Genomic DNA, 19,791 nt, shown 5'->3' on the forward strand with positions numbered 1-19,791 from the left:
GGTGGGGTCCCTCTGAGGCAGCGAGGGAAGGACCTCCCTCCTTGGCCCTGGTTCCTCCACCTGAGTCTTCACTCGGTCTCCCTCTGTGTGCGCGAGTCTGCGCTCATGCTCCTCTTCTTGTAGGCACTCCAGTCGGGTAGGACTAGGGCCCACCCTAAAGGACTCATTTTAACTTAGCTCTGCAAAGACCCTGTCTTTAAATCTAAAGACCCTGGGGGGAGGGTACAGCTCAGAGGCAGGGCACATGCTTAGCATGCACGAGGTCCTAGTTCACTCCCCAGCACTTTCATGAAAAGAAAAAGACAAAAAGCAACCTAATTACCCCTCCAAACAAACAAACACACACACAAACAAACAAAAAACAAACAAAAAAACGCACACATGCAGAAAAGAAATTTAAAAAAAGAAAGGCCCTGTCTCCAAACATAGGCACTATCTCAGTTTGTGTGGATTTGTCATAACAAACATACCATGTAACTAACTTACACGGAGAACCCCCCAAAACCAAAGCAACAGAACAAAACAAACATAAACTCATAGGTACAGAGAACAGATTGAGAGTTGCCAGAAGAGGGTGGAGTGGGAGTGAATTGGGTGAAGATGTCACAGGTACAAACTTCCAGGTACAAGAGAAGTAAGTCCTGGGGTGTCATGTAGAGCATGGTGACTCTGCTCAACAAAGCTGTTGCATTTTTGAAGGTCACTAAGAGAGTAGATTTTAAAAGTTCCCGTCCCAAGAGAAGAAAATGGAACTATGTGCAGCGATGGGTGTTAACTAAACTTTCTGTGTTAATCATTTGGCAACACAGACATATATCAAATCATTATGTTGTACACTTAAAATGAATACAGTGCTTTATGTCAATTATAGTTAATAAAAAATGAAGAGAAGGAAAATAAGAGTGAGGAATGTACCAGAATTAGAAGAAGGAGGTCCCATATCAAAATAATAGGGGTTTCAGATGTACTACAACCAAAAGTTAAAAAAAAATGAGAGAGGAAATTTTTGATAGACTATCTCAAGAAAATTTTGTATCAGGAAAAATATTTCCTTCTTGATTTAAAAGTTTTACTAAATATCCAGCAAAAACAAAACAAAACAAAACAAAAAAAAGAAATGAAAGGTAGATATTTTCTGTTTCCATCTATGGCTAGGACTTTGCCTTCCTTCAATCCCATTTTTTTTTAAAAACTTGGCCAAACCAGAGGTTGCCTTTGTTTTTAAAATAGGCCCCCAGAAGGGTGTCCAGCAGAGTCTGTGCAGATGCACCCAGAGTGGGAGCTGTGACGGGCGGGGGCCCTGGAGGAGCCTGGTCTGGGGGTCTGAGGGGCCCACCCAGGCCTCTAGGACAGTGGGGGGCCCGGGGGAAGACAGCTGTGTGGCGCTCCTGACCTTGCTTTGCTAGAGACCCTGTCTTCACATTTAGCTCAGAGTAATTCGAGTTCCCAAACTTCTGGACTTGGACAGCGAAAACGTCAGCACAGTCCGGTGCCCTGGAGGGTGCAGGAGGCCAAGGACCTTCATCCAGCCCTGAGGGAGGGGAAGGGACTCAAAAACATTTTTCCTTTTTGACTTGGAGAAATTACAAACCTGTGACTTTCTTCTTTCTTATCTAGGGAGGAAAGCTCATGCTTCCTGAGAAAGAAATGTTTTATCCGCCTCATGTAACAGAAATGAGAAGCGCCCGCAGCCGCACCGGAGGCCTTGACCCCGCCCTGGAAACCCCGCGCGGCGGGCGCGTCCGGGAGCGGCGCTGCGCGAGCGGGGACCAGCCGCGGGCGCGTGCCAGCTCCGGGGCTGGGAGTGCGCGCTCAAGGCGCGCCGGTCCGGGCTCCGGCGGCAGCCGTTCCCTCGTCCCCGTCCCCGGGCGAAGGGGCCCTCCGGGTTTCTTCTCCAAGGCACTCATCTCATTCCTGGGGGCGCCGCCCCCATGACTGTCTGGGGCGCAGGTGGGCTGCCCCCAAATGGATCTCAAGGGCATATTGATTATTTTTCAATTAAAGTTACTTCAGAAATGGCCAGCGCAAGAACACTCTGTCCTCTCTGTCTCCCCGAAAGCAGGAGATAAACGTCCCAAGTGAAGGGTGTCCTCCCCGCACCTGGGGTGCCGGACACGCCTCCGCAGAGAGAGGGCCGCAGCCGGGAAGCCTGTGCGGACAAGCCTCGCGACGTTTCCCGTGCTTCGGTACGTGTTGCGTTTATAGCAGTTACATTTACTGTCAACTGACGCCTCGGGGTGCTTTTTATTTTTTGTTCTTATTTATTTTGAATTATAGTCAGTTTAGGACGCGGTGTTGATTTCTTGTGCACAGCAGTGATTCGTTTATACCTAGTCTACGGCAACTGAAATCTCGGGGACGCAAGTGCGCGTAGATCAGAACCGAGAACACCGTCCGGAGCAGCTGCCCGGCGGGCGGGGAGGCGGCCCTCCTGCGGGCGGGCGCGCGGCCGCAGCCCCGGCCGCGGGGAGGCCCAGCGCGGCCCTGCGCTCCTGAGTCGCGGGGAAGCCGGGCAGCCCGGCTGGTGACGTGCAGCTGCTCCGGAAGGCAGGCGAAAGCGGATGGAATGTCACCAAGCAAGTGGCCCTCCCCTCCCGGAGCTCAAATAACACGCAGTTACGAGAGGGTTTAAAATAACCCCGGCCCAGCTTCCACCCGTCACTCTTCGCCACGTGGTAACTGCTACCGGTCACACCTTTCTGCTTCTCTGCTTCTCTCTGACCCTGGATAAATTACCCTGCATTGGGGATCGACGTTCCCCTGTCCAGGGCACATCTCTGGGCTTCGGAGTAGCTGAATGGGGCACGCTTGTCCCTCTGGACTAGAGTCAGGGTGTTTGCCTGGGGGCAGAGGGGGACGGGCTTCGAATTCATTGACTTTCCTGTCCACCTGTAACCAGGGAGCTAAAGGTTACAACGTTTTGCGTTCATAGCCTAAAATTAGCTTTCTTATTGTTGCTGTTTTTGTTTTGTTTTAATAGAGGTGCTGGGGGTTGAACCCAGGACCTTGTGCACGCTAAGTACGTGCTCTACCACTGAGCTGTACCGCCTCCCCCAACCCTTAGAATGCACTTTTGTTTATTCACTCAGCAGCTGTGTCCTGAGAGCTGTCGGTGAGCAGGGGCTGCGCTCAGGCCAGAAAGGGTGAGCAAACCTCTGTGAGTGAACTTCAGTAGGAGAGAAGAGAAGGGACAGGCGTTATGTAAGCACAAAGTCCACACGCTTTCCCCAGGGATGACGCAGCGAAGGGAGCACAGCCCCGCAAGGAGGCGGAGGGAGGCTTTACACAGGGATTGCGAGAACCCGGAGGACGTGGGGAGAGAGGGGGCTCTCCCAGTGCTGCTCTGTGCACTCCGCGTCTGCTGGATCCCAGATGGAATGATGGTAAGTGGCCGCGTGCTTCCTCCTAACACACAGCGCTTTGTATACAAAGTCTGATTAAGTGTTGCTTCATTGTAAGCATTGCAAGAAGGTTTAAAAAAAAAGTCTGGTTTTCAAATTCTGAGTGAATGTACGACTTGTTTCCACTGTATCAGTTGGTTCTTTATCTGAAATTTTGGTGACTGTCTCGTGCTCATAAACAAAGTTAACAGAAACATTGAAGCCACAGACTGTGGAAGCTCAGGGACAGCAGACAGACGTGAAGATGGCTCTCCCCAACCTCCCCACACGACGGCCAAACGGACTTTAGGACCAGCAGATGCTTACAGTAACATTGAGGCTGTTTCCACATCACAGGACTGTCACATGAGCTTTTTCCAAATATAAATTCACCTCTCTGCCAAGGCACTGTGACATGATCGCTAAACAGCTTCGGTATTGAAAGTGGTGGAGACATTCAGAGAGGGAAATAAGATCACATTTTAGAAGGAAGCCCCCCACCAAAAAAATCAAATAAAATAAAGAAGGAAGCTTCCCATGCGTAGGGCACATATGCGGACATGTGTATCCACGTCCCGGAGTTCTGCATGTCTGCCTGTTTCAACAAATTTAGAGACATATAAGGGGCCAGTCCCAAGCGTGGCACTTTAGGTGATGCCTTTTACGGGGTAGTAATTTGCAGCTGGCTGTTCGCCATGTAGCTGAGAAGACGCCTCTGTTTCCATCAGGGTGAATCCCCACCAGAAACAGTCTGTCCTGGAGAACCTAAGAATGGTAGGGGTCCTCCGCCCCTGTTCTCCCCAGGAGATGACGGCTCACTCAGGTGCCCCCGGGAGCTGCTGGATGACACCATGCGACAGCTCGTCTTTCCATCACTGTGTTCTTGCTGCAGGAAGAGCATCACACGTCTTGCTTTCCCGCACCCTGTGGACAGCCGACACACGGGCACTGGTGGGGCCAGCAGGGCTCACTCAGCAAAGGGGAGAGTCAGCGTTATCTGTTAAGAGCAGGCGAGGAGCGGGAGGTGGGCACTCTGCACATTTACCTGCATGCCAACACTGAGAAGCCTTCGCTTTCTCCGTTTTTATAACAACTTTCTTGTCATTTAGTTCATAAACCATAAACCCTTTCAGAGGGTACAGTCCAGTAGTTTTTGGTGTGTTCGCAGCTACAGCATGTTGGCAGCATAGTCTCATTTGAGGTATTTTACAGCCCCCCCCCAAGGAACCCCCTTCTCACTGCCCCCTCCAGCTTCTGGCGGCCTTTCTGTCTGTAGGAATTTACCTATTTGTTATTACTTTATTTCCTTGTCAATAATTACGTCTTCCTGACTGACTGATTGTTTATCAATACAAGACATTCTTTCTCTCCACCGTGTTGGGTATGAGGGTAGCCGCTCCGTTTTCCTTTCGATCCCTGTTCTTGCACTATGTCTCTTACCCCCTTTTGCTTTCAACCCATTTGTGTTTCTGAACCTAAACAGTGTCTCTTATAAATAGCATGGGGTTGGGTCATGATTTTTTTCAGCCATTTTAGCAATCTCTGCCTTTCAGGTGGAGGGCTGAATCAGCTTCCAGTGGCCGTGATTACGGATAAGGTTTATTTCTGCTATGTTGCTGTGTGTTTCCCTCATCTCTCCCACTCCTTACCCGCTTTAGCCCTCATTCACACCTTTCTTATATTATGTAGGTGTTTCCTATTGTACCGTTTAACTTCATTTCTTGTCTCTTTTGCTGTAATTTTGGAGTTATTTTCTTAGTGGTTGCCCTAGAGGTTACAGTTAGCACCCTAACTTTAAAAATATTAATTTCCACAATATAATATAATATTTCAATAATATACTGATTTCAATAATAGCTCCACAAACTGTCAATGTTATTTGGGGTCCAATGAGACACTCCTCTTGCTCCAGAAATCCCAGCGGTGTAGAGGTTCCCCCCCAGGAGCCGGGGACGAAGGCCAGGCCTCTTTTTGGGTAAAGTCAGCTCTTTACCTGCAGTCTTTGTAACAGTGTTGAACTAGTATTATTTAATCAAATCATGAAAACTGAAATTCATGCATGTTGGAAACATACGCAGCAAAAAACATGCACATATCTCACATGTATGAACTGCTTATAAAAGATAAAAAAATTTATTTTCCTACTTAGAAAAATGATTTTTCAGAATGTATCAAAAAGCCTTGAAAAAAATCTTAGATTGCATCCAATGATCCCATACTGTGACTCATTCAGAGTGACATCAGAATATGAAAATGAATATACGTATGTTCCTCTATGACTGAAGCGTTGTGCTGTGCACCAGAAAGTGACACGTTGTAAACTGACTACACTTAAATGAAAGTATAAAAAAGAGTGACATCAAATATATTAAAAAATTAATACCAAAAAATTGAAAATAACCTAAATTGGGAAATGTTTACATTTGGAGGAATGTAATGAAGCTATGTTAATCCAGCAAATTGAGAAATGTTTTTATATAGTGTAATCTGAAAAAGTGCATAAAGTTATATATGAACAGAGCAAAATCATATTTTAGAAGGCACACTAAAACTTTTAGAGTAGTGATCTTTGATCTGTAAAGAAGTAAATTGCTAATTTAGTTTTACTTTTCTCTATACTTCAATTTTTCACAAGCATGAGTTTACTAAAAATAAAACATAAAACATAAACGTAAGTTTGCACGGAAAGTTAGTTTGTGAATAGGTGTGGCTGGGGCACTGTTTAGCTTGGGCCGCCACAGAAATTTATTGGGGGCTGGGACTTCAGTATGTACATTGGTGGGGGGGGGGGGCACAAACATTTGGTATTACTGGCAGCCAGCTGAACGTTGAAAGTGACTTAAAGAATAAGGTATTTAGTAAAAGAGGAGTTAGAGTGGACTTCCTTAATGTAGGTTCCATGAAAGACGTTTGGGAGCGTGTAGCCTTCTTGAAGTTATGTCCAAGATTGTCTTGGCATTTGTTCTGGGGGTGGAAATAGTGCAGAACTTCCATCAGATGTTCAAAGCATATGTGACCTCAAAAAAGTTAAGAGCCACTCGACGAGAGGAAATTTAGAAGAGGAACACCAGAATGAAACTGTACATGTGAGAGGCAGGAGTGATGCCTAGATGGGCAAACTCATCGCTGAGGGTTTTCTCAGCACAGGACAGACAGTGAGGCAAGAACATGGAAGGAACGGCTCTGGGGGTCGTGGGCCTGGCTTCGAGCCTCACCGTAAATTTGGCTAGAGTTGAGAGTGAGATTTTCGAGCTCCTGGGGTCTGTCGCTGAGTCTGCAAGTCTAGAGTGTCGGCTGAAGCTGGCCGGGTGCTGTCAGGCACGGGGCCGGGCAGTTTACCCCGTTCCCACGCACACAGCATCCATTCAGTGCTCCCCGGCAGCAGGGCTGTGGCCCCATTTCAGGGGTGAGGAGGGTAAGTCGGAGTCCCAGAGTCAGCCCGTGGTGCAGTCTGGCACCGGGAGACCCTCGGGGACCCTGGCTTCCACTCCCCCTGAAATGGAGCAGTTACATTACTGTCACCACGGAGCTGTTCCTGTCCCCCCACCCCCCAGTGTACTGAGACTGCTGGAAACACAAGTGGACTTCCATCCACTCTGACATCCTGGAAGGAGCGAATATGCCAGACACAGCTGGGACCCCGAGATGCGGGTCAGGCTGAAGGCTTACAGGGTGGTGCTGGTCCCCCCCCAGGGGTTTGACTCCAAGACCAAAGGTCTGTGGACGGAATATAGTGACTTGGTGCTGAGAGTGGAAACCTTACAGTTGCTGGGAAGAGGACCAACATGGTACCCACTTCACAGAAACTTCTGTCCCTCTCTGTCCACTCCAGAAGGACTGTGGGGCAGTGACTCAGTGTCAGACCATCCTTGGGGTCTGGGCCAGATGTACCCTCCACGTATACTAGGTTACCAGCTTTCATGGACTTATGCACTGGATTCCCACACAGAATTTGCACAAAATCCTTGGTTGAATTTGGGTCTCAAGAAAGGATGAGATTGGATTACTTGAAGCAGGAGATCCACTGCCCCCTGGTGGCAAGGCTGCAAACTTCAGGGCTCGTGCCCAGAGGAATAAGGCGGTTCGAGGGTTAATTTATAAAACAGGAGAGACGTGTATTACTAAGTCACAGTGAGTCAGAAGAGCTGTCTGTTTTTTTTTTTGCGGGGGGGCGGTGACTGATACTAAAAAAAAAAAAAAATTAAGTGAAGAGGAACTCGCACCCGTCCTAAGATTTCTGTACACAGGAGTTTTGGAGAGGATTTCAGAGTTCCGCCACCCCAAAGAGTCCTGAAGGGAGTCGACAGACTGAGCTCTGATGAAGCGACTTTGTGAACGTGACGTTGTTGGCACGGCTCTTCCTTCCTTGTCGGCTACTCTGTTTTATTGCAAAGCAGACCTCTCCTCTCACCCCTCCTGTCCGTTCCTTTCTCTTCCCTCCCTGGAGGCGGGATGACGCGGGGTCTGTGGTTTTGGCCTGCAGAGTGAGTTAGCACATGCCTTAGTTAGCAGCGGGAGAGGCCAACGCCACGCCAAGGGGCTCGGTCAGTTTCTAAGGGGGTCGCTTAGCTCTGCGTCGTCTCATGGCCACACGTGTGACTTTAATCACGCTGGTCAGTTTTCTCTAGCTCCAAAGTTTATCAAGGGCAAGTAACACGGTGGACACCCAGCGACACCACGGAAGCAGCTCAGGCAGCAACGTCCTGGGTAGCTGGTTGGCACCGACCTCCTAAATCTAAGGGAACAGACATGTGCCCCCGTACGCCGATGGGCTGGTTACTACCCGTGCCCAGGGGTACCAGGTGCACAGACACCTTTGCACGTCAAATCGCGCATGTCTAGTAAGTGACGGATGCGATGCCACTGACAGAAACTTTCTGGGAAAAGTTACCCATTTTATTTGCATTTGACGTTTTATAGGACTTTAAAGCCCCGACTTCTTTCCCAGTCCTTCCAGCAGAGCCCGGGGTGCACCTGCGTTCCCTGCGCAGCACACGGACGTGCTCTGACGGGGCGGGGCAGCCAGTAGCGTGAGCAGCCTCTCACCTGTAAGCCTTCTCACCTGTGGGACGCCTCCTCCTCCTCCTTCTGTCCAAGCAGAGGCTGCCACTCCGCTCTCTGTGCTCCTGTGACGCCATCTCAGCACATCTGGCTTGGTGGCTATTGGCTTAAGTTAAATTCGAGGCAAAAACAGATAATTTAAGATTGTTTCCAGGGCAGGGGAGGGTATAGCTCAAGTGGGTTCATGGGTTCAATCCCCAGTACCTCGTCTAAAAATAAATAAGTGAATAAACCTAATTATCCCCCCCCCCCAATTGTTTCCAGTCTTTCAGCTCCTTCTGAACCAGAGATGGAAGGGAAAGGACTAAAAGCTGGAGGCTGGGAGGGAAACTGAGGGACATGGAGGAATTTAGGAGGGTCTCATGTTCAGTGATAGTTTTTGAGACATCCGTGTAAAGCCCAGGGAGGCCGCCCCGGGACCCCGCCCAGCGAGCACCCCGGCTGTCACCGTGGAGCAAGCCAGCCGCCTCCACTTCAGCATCGCACCGGGGCCCTCCCAGGACTCACCCCCAGGAGCCCCCAGGGCGGGGACACGTGACCCCCCCACACCCCCGCTACTGGCTCCCCCCTTTCGCCTCTCATGCAGCAGTGTCGTGTCAACTGCTGGTGCACAGCATCATGTTTCAGTCACACATACACATACACGCATTCATTTTCATGTTCTTTTTCTATATACTTTTAAAAATTCTTATTTTTATTGAAGTGTAGTCGATTTACAGTGTTAGTTTCAGGTGTACAGCAGAGCGGCTCGGTTACACACATGCATGTGTACTTTTTCAGATTCTTCTCCACTGCAGCTCGTTACAAGAAACTGAATACAGTTCCCTGTGCTCTGCAGCAGCGTCTTGTTGTTGATCTGTTCTGTACACAGGGGTTAGTGTCCGCTAACCCCAAACTCCTCCCCATCCCCTTCCCCGTGGGCACCCACAGGTTGCTTTCTGTGTGCTGGCGCCACCGCCCACAGCAGGACTGGCCCGTGGTCCTCCCCGTGACTTTCTCATGACTGGCAGGCAGAGACCTTGGCTTATTTATTGAACCAACTCCAAACAGACTTTTGTGAAGGGAGTAAACGTGTGAATGAGGGAAAGACACCCCCGGAGTCCCCGGTCATACACGAGGCTTCCGGGGTGCTGCCAGCCAGGGTCCCCACTGCTCGCCTGCTTCAGCGACACGCCCGCCCTTCCTGGACTGGTCGACGTTAGGCAGTGAGTAAAGCTCTGAGCATGTCAGTCACGTTCACACTCTCCAAGTGACTCACTTTTTCCAAACCTACGTAGCATTTTATTGGCTTTAAAGATGTTTTCACGATTTAAAATAATAATAATGTTTCCACAGAAGAACTTTTTATTAAGAGTTTAATGATCCTGGAGGCTCATTACTTTTCTTTCTTGAAACATGGAACCGAAACGCCTCCATCCTAGATCGTTTTTATGAAGCTAATTTTCTCCGCCACTGAATTGAGAGGAAAACCTCTTAATTCACAGTCAGACGTTACATACGTTGCATTAAGACTTAAATATGTACGTACACACTTAAAGCAGCCATTTTCTGCACCACAGAGCAATACAACATACAAGCTGGTATTTTAAAGAACCAAAATACAGAAACTGGAAGGAGTGAGTGCTGCGTATTTTCAGTTGGTCAGGACTCAGGTTTAAGACACTAAAAAAATGCACTCAGCCCGAGGTGGTTGGTGCAGCTCACGTCACACACCCGGTGTGAAGGCCGTGTCACTCAACGGCGTCTGAAGCAAAGCTGACTCTGCACCTTCCCTGTCACTGGTGCTGATGAGGGGTGGGGGCTATCCTGGTCCACCTCACTTTCTAGCTACTGTGCACTCGGTGCGAGGGTTCTGCTGGGGGCTGTGTCCCCCGAATTCCTGCATGGAGTCCTGGCCCCCGAGGTGACTTGGGGCCTTTGGAGGTAACTTGCCCAGGGGGGTGGGGGCTCGTGAATGGGATTAGTGCCCTTAAAAGGAGAGACAGCTGGGCAGTGGTCTCCGTCGCCCTCCAGCAGCGGGCACACGGTGAGACGGCAGCTGCCTGCAGGCCAGCGGGGGTTCTCACTAGGACCCAGACAGACAGCGCCTTGGCCTTGGAGCTCCCGGCTTCTTAACTCTCTCTTACTCAAACTTCCCAGTCTGTGGTATTTTTGTTACATCAGCCTGAGCCAAATGAGACAGCTTTCCAAGAACATCCCAGCAGAAGGGGGCCCGGGGAGGCCGAGGGGAGGCCGACGGGACCGCCCTGTCCCTGTCTGCCCAGCACCAGGTGGGCGTTGCTGGACGGTCCCTCTCTGAGCCTGGGAGTCCGCAGCTGCCTCCTAGACGCCGCCGCAGGGCAGCTGTGCCGACCCTGAGGGCCGGGAGGGAGGGCCGTGGGGAGCTCGCCCTGCAGGTGCCGGGTAGTCAGCGTGGCCTCAAGGGGGTGGAGGGTTCTGTTTATTCTGTTATCTCTTAATTTTATTTTTTACTGAAGTGTGGTTGACTTGCAATGTTAGTGTTTCAGGTGTACTGTTTATTCTTGTCTGTCTTTCTCTTTCCACCTTATGGGGGGGGGTGACTGAGAAATGAAATTCCTGTTTTAGGGGCGAGAGGAAGGGAGAACAGAACAAAGTGAAGGCATGTTTTATCATCTTGATGGACCGGGAGCCACAGACACACTCCCCCGACCCCCAGGGCCCTGGCTCTCTGCGTCCTGCGTGAACTTGGGTTCTGACCTCCTTTCTTTCAGGCTCTATGAGGAAGGGCATCTGCAGAACTTATGGGTGACTTTTAATGGGAATTTACTAAATACGTGCTGTTGCTCCTCTGGAGAAAAATCCTTCGTCCTACAGAGTAGTGTTTATTTAGGACGAGAAATCCGCTTTGGAATGTGGCTGCATCACAGCCCGACCTGGGCTGCTTCCCCCGGTCACGTCTGCCTCGAGGACCTGGCCACCAGGCCCATGTGCGTGGTTCGCAAGGTGACGAAGGTCTCCTCTGAGCCCCCTCTCCTGCCTGCCTGAGCCACCTTGGGAAACACCAGCTTGGAGTCTCACTCCCACCCCAGCCCCAGCGCCTGCCCTGGAAACCCGAGCTGCCCAAGGAATTTTCTGTCCATTCCAGCAACACTGAAGAGTGCCCGTCTCTGGCCTTTGTGCTATTTTTTGGTGGGGAGGTAATTAGCTTTGTAACAGAGGCACTGGGGATTGAACCCAGGACCTCCTGCGTGCTGCGCACATGCTTCTCCCACTGAGCTACACCCACGCTCCGTTTCCTTATCTGTAAAAGGGTTGCCCCACCTCTGTTCGATTGTTCTGAAGATTAAAAGTCAATACATGTTAAGGCAGGTGAAACATTGCTGGGCACACAGTTTCATTGTTTCACATAGTGCGTTCCTACAATTCAGTGAGTTCTCTCTTTAATATTACGATTTTCAAACTTCTGGTTTCATAGATTAAACCATTCATTTTATTTACTAACTCCAAAGACATAATTTGTATACAGGTAATTGTACAATGTATTGCTACCAGCCGTAAATGACTCACGTCCAATAATCACAGAATGAGTAAGTAAACCACAGGATATTTTATTAGAGAGCAAACATGTAGGAAAAGTAAATCCATGAGAATTTGTGTTGGGAAAGGAATGACAAGGAAAGGACAGAATACCTAATAACACCTACACGTTGATTTCGTATGTAGCCTTTGAGTGCTTAAAGATCAGAAGCAGTAAAGATTCCGTTTCACCCTTTCTGGTTTTGCCCTGGCAAATTGTTATTTGAAAGGAGAAGATACAGAAAGGAGACACTGCGATCCCCACAACAGCCAGGTCAGCTTTAACGTGCCTCCAGGCCCTTCCCGGAGACAGGCGGTGCTGGCCCTCAGGCCGTCTGGGGCAAACCCTCCAATGCCGTCAGCGCCCCCGGGACCCCCCCTAGTCCAAGAAAACAGTTCTGAGACACTGTGTCCTTAAACGAAAGAGCTCTTTGTGTCTCAGCCTTTGAAGGTGGCAGGTGCGCCTATGTTGCGCCACTGCAGCTGCAGTCAGAGTCCCTGCTAAGAGCCTTCCAGGGAGGAGCAAAGCTTGTGGAAGCCTGGAGGAGTCCAGAGGCCTGGAGAAGATGCTTCACATCAAACAGCACAGGGGGGAGGCGGGCGTAGCTCAGTGATACAGCACATGCTTAACGTGCACGGGGTCCTGGGTTCAAGCCCCAGCGCCTCCGTTAAAAAAAAAAAACAACAAAAAAAAACTCACTGCAGTGTTAAATAAAAAGGAGGAGGTTATTGGTGAAAAATATTTTAGGTTTCCTTTTAGGGGCATGTACTGGGACATGGTGGGTGAGATATTTTAGAGTGTTTATTTCTTTCTCGAATGATTTAGACTCAGCTTATCAGCCAGGTATTTTTAAAACTGTGGGCAAAGCAAAGAAAGCCAGGGGTGTGGTTAACATGGATGACTTTTTAAAAAGTGCATGTTGTGATGGTTACATGTTAGAGATTTAATAATTTTAACACCTAATAATCCCCTACATTAAAATATTTTAAAAGTATAATCATATCCAAGCTAGTGCTGAGCACCTTTACATACTGTAAACTTTAAAAAATTAATCTGTAAACTGATTTATCGACTACAAAAATTGTGTTCAGCTTACCACTCATCACCATGGTGCTTAACCTTTGTGTTGTAAGCAAGTGAGCACGATGTTAGTGCGTATATATTTTTTTCCTTTTAACAGATCAGATTTGGTATAATAATATTGATAACCCTGATTTGTATACTTAAAAACATTATATTTGGAATGGTACACTACATTCCTTAAAAAGGTCTCTCCGATATTTTCTTTCAGTTGGCAAATTAAAAGGAAAAAGAAAAGCACTGTGACAGCTGAGAGGTCTGAAAGAATCCATTTACTAAAAACCAGTTTATGGCTTGAGTTAAAATAATGAGATGAGAGGACACCTGGCAGACACATAGGACTTGTTTACGTTTGGGTTGCAGTTTAATAATTTGCTGATTGTATTATAATCACAGCAATATTGCATTTTAATCACACGCATACATTTGCTTAACTAAATTAATGCCCTTAAATCACAAGCTGATGCTCGCTAACATATAACCCATCCCTTCTCCGTCCGCACTCCGAGAAGGACCACCGTCGGTAAGCATGGTTTGCATCACTTCTTCCTGGTGAGCTCCCCAGCCGCATCCTGCTTCTAGGCTACGGAAGGCATTGTCTTTCACACAAATGTGGAATAATGAATAACGCTTCATAGAATAATGCAGACTACATAGGGACATGCCTCATCTAGCAAAGACCTGCAGTATCCTTGTGTGACTAAAAGCCACCGTTACTGAGGCAGAGAATTGCCCTGTTGGTCACACGCTGGGCACCTGTCTCCCTGGCGCCGAGGCTGCCGGCTCCCAAGGGCCAGCAGCTGGACCAGCGATGGCAGGAGGAGACCTGGGACCCTGCCCCAGACCCGGATCTGCGAAGCCTGTGGAAAGTTTGTAACACGTCTTTACCTGCCTGAGTCAAGCATTCACCCATTTTTAGTAGAAAATATTATACAAACACAAAAATGAGGCACAGCCCACTGCCCAGAAAAATGTCTGTGCCGTTTAAAAATAAAATGAAAGGAATACACCTGCAGTAGAAAATGCAAACAAGTATGGAGGGGCTTGTGGTGAAAACAATTACTTTCTGCTTATTTCTACTTCGTTCTTTCTATAAAGGCCGCAGGGTCGTGAAGGCCTTCCCGGAGAGTTTCCTCTGACAGAAAAACACCGTTGTACTTCCTCACGTCTGAGATGCGATGTTCGTGAATGGACCTGCTCTGCGGAATTTGAGCTCTTAGTCCTCACAGCTTCAGGCAGCACCGTCTCACTTTTACAGGTGAGGAAATTAAGATTAGGCTGATGGATTTGCCATAAGTCATACAGCCAGGAAGTGGTGCGCCACGTTCTGTGCCCCAGCCCCTCGCTCCCAAAGGTATTTTTCCCACTGGATCAGTTGGGGACAGTCCGAAAGTGGAAACCACACCAGTTACTTCAATGGAGAGAATTTTGGTAACAACTGTTAACTAGTACTAGTTAACTAGTACGAAGGACTGGAAACTCAGAAAGGTGGACACTTCTTTCTGTCTGCGGGACTACGCAGGTGATGGCTGGAGCCCTGGGCACCGTATTGGACCTTTAGGTAATCTTAAAGATAAAAACCACAAGACTCAGAACTTGAAGATTAAAGAGCAGCAGGATAGAAAGTTTCAGGAAGTCAAATGACTGTGGAGTTTATGTGTTCAAATCCAATAGAAAGAGAAATTCCGGATCTAGTAGTATAAATTTAAATTAGGTGACTCCAAATCTAATTTTACAAAACAGGCTCCCTCCAATGTACATAGCCCCAATCACCAAGATTTATAACAAGAAAAAATAATAATAAAGTGTAAATTACACACGAAAAATAAACATGTTCATCCTGGTTAAGTCACCGTCCTCTGGGGCTTCCTTTATAAGTGACCAAGCATAATCCTAACTATTCGTGGGGAGAGGACTCCAAGAACCTTTAGTAAACCGCCTCAGGTCACGCAACTTGCTAGGGCCAGAGCCAGAGTTCAGATCTAAGATACAGTCTTCCTCTGTGCTTCATAACGTGTTATGTGATACTGAACAACAACACATAACAAGTTTATACCAGTTCCTATCAGTTCAGTGATCCTGTTGACTCTCCACGCCTCCGCCGGCATCGTTTATGAAACTTAAACGAAGCAGCAAAAAAAGAGATCAGCTGTTAGGATCAAAGCAGGGCAGGACTTTTTTCCTTTAAAGTTGAAAACCCTATCCACCCAGATCATCGATTGCTCTAAGTTCTTTAACTAGGACGGCTGTCGCAGCTCGGCAGTGGGCCTCCCTGGAGCAGGCTTTCAGTGCCCGGGCTCCAGACAGAGCAGGGCTGCGGGGAGCTGCGGGGGATCTGAGCGGTCCGGACGCTGCTGCTGGTGGGTCTGGGGCCGACGGGGGAGCTCGGTGGCGGCGCGGTACGGGCGGGCGGGACAGGGCCCTGGGTGCTGTCCTGGCGCAGGGGCGGCTGCGGCGTGAGGAGCGGGGGCGCCACGGCACAGGCTCAGAAAGGAAACCGGACGAGAGGCGGAAGCCTTGGTCAGCCTTGCTCTCTGAATTCACCTGACGCCCCACGTCCTTCGGAGCTTCAGGCAGGATAGATTCTTTTTACTGATTAGCCTGTATTTTATATTTTAAATAATAGGGTCTAAATATGTAATTTGAAAAGACCACATTAGCTTACGTAAATCTAACCCAAAATGACAAAAGAAATTCGATTTCGACCTTCCTAGGTACACTGTCACCATGTTCACTCACGGTCTCGCTTGTAAGCCATCCTAGCTGTGTGAGGATGTCTTGGTAAATTAATATAGCAGATTAGTGTCATTAGCATAATTGTAACATAATAAATTAAACTTTGTATTTTGTTTAACACTTAAAACATGTATTGGTGAGTAGGTACTGATTAGAAATTACGGCACTAAGGCCTTGATTTAATTAGTAATCTTTGACTTGAAAGGTACAGTTGCTAGGTAATAAAAATGCTAAATTGAGGTCATTTAGTCATTTCAGAGAAAAGGACCCTTTCTTTGGTCCCATGAAGTCTCTAAAAGGAATGCTGTTGAGAAAAGACACATTGGGTGAGAAATTGTGCATGCTGATGTTTCTGTTCTTAGTGACTGGCCATTCCAGCGCAGTGCGGAGGTGCGGTGGCACTCGGGCTGCTGGTGGAGGCATTCGAAATGATGCAAAGGGAAGTCGGCAAGAGGAGCATCGTGGGAAGCCCAGGAGGATGGACGCGGCTGGAAGGATGTACCGGGCCCAGCAATCTTGGGACTTAGTCAGCATCCGACCTCCACTCGGCCCTGGGCCGGGTGACGATTGCCTCTGGCTTGGTGACCGAAAGGTAGGCTGGGGCACTTCTGAGAATGAAAGGAGTTTCTAAGTTTAAAAGAACTGAACACCCATCAGTTTTATTATAGTGGTAGACCTGTAAAATAATTACATTAAAAATAAATTTCAAATATAAATTTTCTTTAAAGAATAGCATATATTAAAGAAAACATTTAAGCTACTTTATATCGATTATCTGATCATTAAAATAACATAAGAAGGATCATTATTCTTGGTACATATTCAAACATTTAAATTTTTAGACATACTTTTTTTGACACGATGGCACTGGCATTTTTTTCAAAAATATTTTATAATCTTATTATTATGTTAAGTTTTTTAAAATAAAATTGTCTGCAGCCGCTTTCCAAGCTGCATTCAGAATGAGCAAAGTGGGAGTTGTTGGTGGTTTCCATTGACTTCTCTCCACGGACCATAATTATGGACCAGAATTTTTTTTTTTCGCTTAAAACAACATTTATTTTTCGTGGTTTCAGGTGTCAGCCACTCAGAAAGAGCTCAGCTGGGCACTTCTGGTTCACAGTGTCTCCAGAAGTTGCCGTCCAATACTCTTAACAGGAAATTCTCCCCAGATGTCGAAGCACTTAGCAATTGCAGAGGAAATTCTGCCCCGGGGAAGACGCTTGAGATGATGACTCATTTTGGGCGGAGGCCAGCGACATGGTAAAAGTGAGGCTCTTCCTGAGAAAGCCCGGTGAGGGACGCACTGGACACACTGGATCTGGTCGCGGCGCAGGGGTGGCTCACAGCCTGTCCGCACCAGCTGCAGCGTGGTTCCCATCCAAAGAGAGGCTGCAGCTGTCAAAATGCACGAGTATTTGCGAACGTCGCGTTTTGTTTAATCTGTAAGTGCGTGTGTCCTGGAGAGGGAGGTGTAAGTAAAACCGCTTCTGGAAAGAGCCAGGAGAAGACACAGGCTACCGCAGAACTGCCCGCACAGCAGCCTCTGCCCACCGCGCAGGCGCCCCCTGCCCCGGTGCAGGCGGGGCGTGCAGCCGAAGACGCACCCCAGCTCACTCTAACGCACCTATTAGACCACTTCGTTTAAAGATTAAAAAAATCCAGGAAAAGTGCCAAGCCAGAAGCTTCCATAAGGACCATAAGGACACTAGGTGTGATTTAGGACTGCTCTGGGGGCACCGGCACAGATGGCCACGGCACTTGTGTCCATCAGCGCTGTCTCGGAGAAATCTAACAGCAGTCAGAGGAGTCATTTTAAATAGTAACAGTAAAAAAAATGGAAACAGGTGAAATGAATTTTGATAGTATCTTTTCAACCAGTAGCTTCAAAATATTAGTTTTAAAGGTAATCACCGTGAAATCGCTGATGAGAGAGTCCGCGCGCTTCTCTGCTGCACTGCCTTTGCAATCCCGTGTGTTTACCGTCAGAGCATCTTCCCCTGTGGCCAGCCGCATTTCAAGGGCTCTGTGACCGCCCGTGCTGAGTGGTCACTGTACAGGACAGTATGGTATTGAAGACAAGCCTGCGGTTACAGATGTGCAGGGACACGGCTGAAACTGTCCACTGGTGAGTGGCAGCATGGGTGGGGCCCAGTGCCCCTGTCGTCCCCACTTTTCTCTGTGGAGGCAGCTTCCTCCTCAGCCTTGAGGCTGCACGTGGCCCCTGAGGTGATCCCCACCCCCAGGCACTGCCCAGGACAGTGGGGGGGCACTTCCTCTTCTCCTGCCATCCTGGGGTCCACGGCCCTGGCAAGCAGCCGCCCCGCGGCCACCTTCAGCCCTAAGGCCGCAGACAGGTGTCTGGCCTCACCCCCCAAGAACAGACGCAGGAAGAGGAGGGCGAGGCTGTCCGCAGGTGCAGGCAACTTGGGAGAGGAATTCTGAGTCCCTCATGTCTGGAGTGAGGGGAGGGGACACCGCAGGAGGGCCTGGGTCTAAGGATGAACTGCGTTTCATTTTTGTCTCCTTCGTAAATAACCTGCTAAGAACTCAGCCTCATTTGGAAACGCAGAATTTCTGCAGACCGTTCCGGAAATGACCTGAGACGTGTTAGCTGTGATGGGTTCAATTCTACCCTTGTGTGACATCGCCCTTCTCTTCCAGCGTGAGCCCTGTGCTTGGGCAGCCCTGGGCCCAACCCGCCTGCTTCAGGGTGAGCGACTTGGTTTCCTCCCCGCTGGTGCCCCCGTGGGGCTCGGTCGCTCCAGTTCAGACTGTCCCCAGCCGTGCCCAGCGAGGGTGCCAGGCCTGTTCAGGGCGCCGCCGTCCCTGACCCCGCCCCCAGTCATTTCCTACACACCTGGCTGAAACCCAGAGCCTCCAGGTGCGTCCCAGCACACCTGTTAGGGAGGGTGTGTGGGTCGAACAAGCTGAGATTTAGGTTTGAGATTGCGCACCCCTAGATTTTGTTGTCTTTCAGTTTGTCAAAGATCAGAACTTTTTCATGGTGTATCAAAGTCAATTTGCTGAAGTACTTATGTATTTTACTTGCATCGTAACTTCTGTGAGGAGGAATGAGGATTTTTAAATGCTTGTAGCTCATAAGAAAACGCACTGTTCCATATTAACAGTTAACAGCCTACTCGACGCAAAATCTTTGAGGTTTTCATAGTTCATTGTGACAAGGCAGTTAATGAAAATCAGCCTCCTGTGAAAAAGACTGTTTATAACTTTAACCAAATACAACTTTCTACAACCAATGTGCTTAAAATGTAGTTTCTTGTAACAATCAGAATCTTAAGGTTACAGATCCTTGAAATGACTAAGGTGAACCTTTCATTTTTATTGATAAGTTTTTGTCCTTTTAATAAACTGACAGGTGGGAAGAGATACACAGACATACAAAAGCCTGTTTTTTAATATAATACTGGGCAAATATTCAACAGTCTTCTTTCTTTTCTTTCTAAACAAAAAACTGCCGGCCCACCCACCTCTTTGTGTTGCTAAAGCACACTTTTCAGGGTTTTCTCACTTGGTGAGAAACTTGTGATTCTCAGTTTCAACTATGATTTAAATCAAGGTTGAGTCAGAGAACTTGGGACCCATAATCATTCTTGCCATCACCTGCTTCTATCCCCTTAATCATTCTGATGTATTTTTTTTAAAGATAACTGTTTTTCTGACATTTCCATATCATTTTTGTGTGGGTAAGTGACAGAAAAGCACTGTATGTATTATATGTGTACATATACGAATATATATTATGACCATGACTCCTTTAATGTCTTTCCCTTTTTACATTGCGCCACTGAACGTTTTTTATTTAGCTGGATTGACTCCAACAACCAAAAGTGCCGATGCCGCCGGGAAGCAGGCGATCCCTCAGCTGGATGACTGACCGGATCGCGCCTGGTTTCTGCGACACAGGCAAGGCTGAAGCTGGGCTTACGCAGAAGCTGCAGTGACCCGTCCTGGCCAGGAGAGGGGGGTGTGTGG

At 48.3% G+C, this 19,791-nt stretch overlaps 1 long non-coding RNA gene across 5 annotated transcripts; it reads left to right on the forward strand.

Moving 5' to 3' along the window:
* The first annotated feature begins 1,329 nt into the window (after positions 1–1,329).
* On the forward strand, positions 1,330–19,568 carry LOC105081498 (uncharacterized). Of its 5 annotated transcripts, none has more exons than XR_006720360.2 (6): positions 1,330–1,950; positions 2,063–2,186; positions 3,093–3,383; positions 14,158–14,317; positions 16,158–16,387; positions 16,872–19,568. It is a non-coding gene; the product is annotated as an uncharacterized LOC105081498 (long non-coding RNA). The 5 variants fall into 5 exon arrangements; XR_006720359.2 differs by having other exon boundaries at positions 1,346–2,186; positions 3,093–3,143; positions 3,232–3,383; XR_012503135.1 differs by having other exon boundaries at positions 1,342–2,186; positions 3,090–3,383.
* Positions 19,569–19,791: the final 223 nt, after the last annotated feature.

The sequence above is a fragment of the Camelus bactrianus genome, chromosome 29 (genome assembly GCF_048773025.1).
Source record: "Camelus bactrianus isolate YW-2024 breed Bactrian camel chromosome 29, ASM4877302v1, whole genome shotgun sequence".
Classification (NCBI taxonomy): domain Eukaryota; kingdom Metazoa; phylum Chordata; class Mammalia; order Artiodactyla; family Camelidae; genus Camelus; species Camelus bactrianus.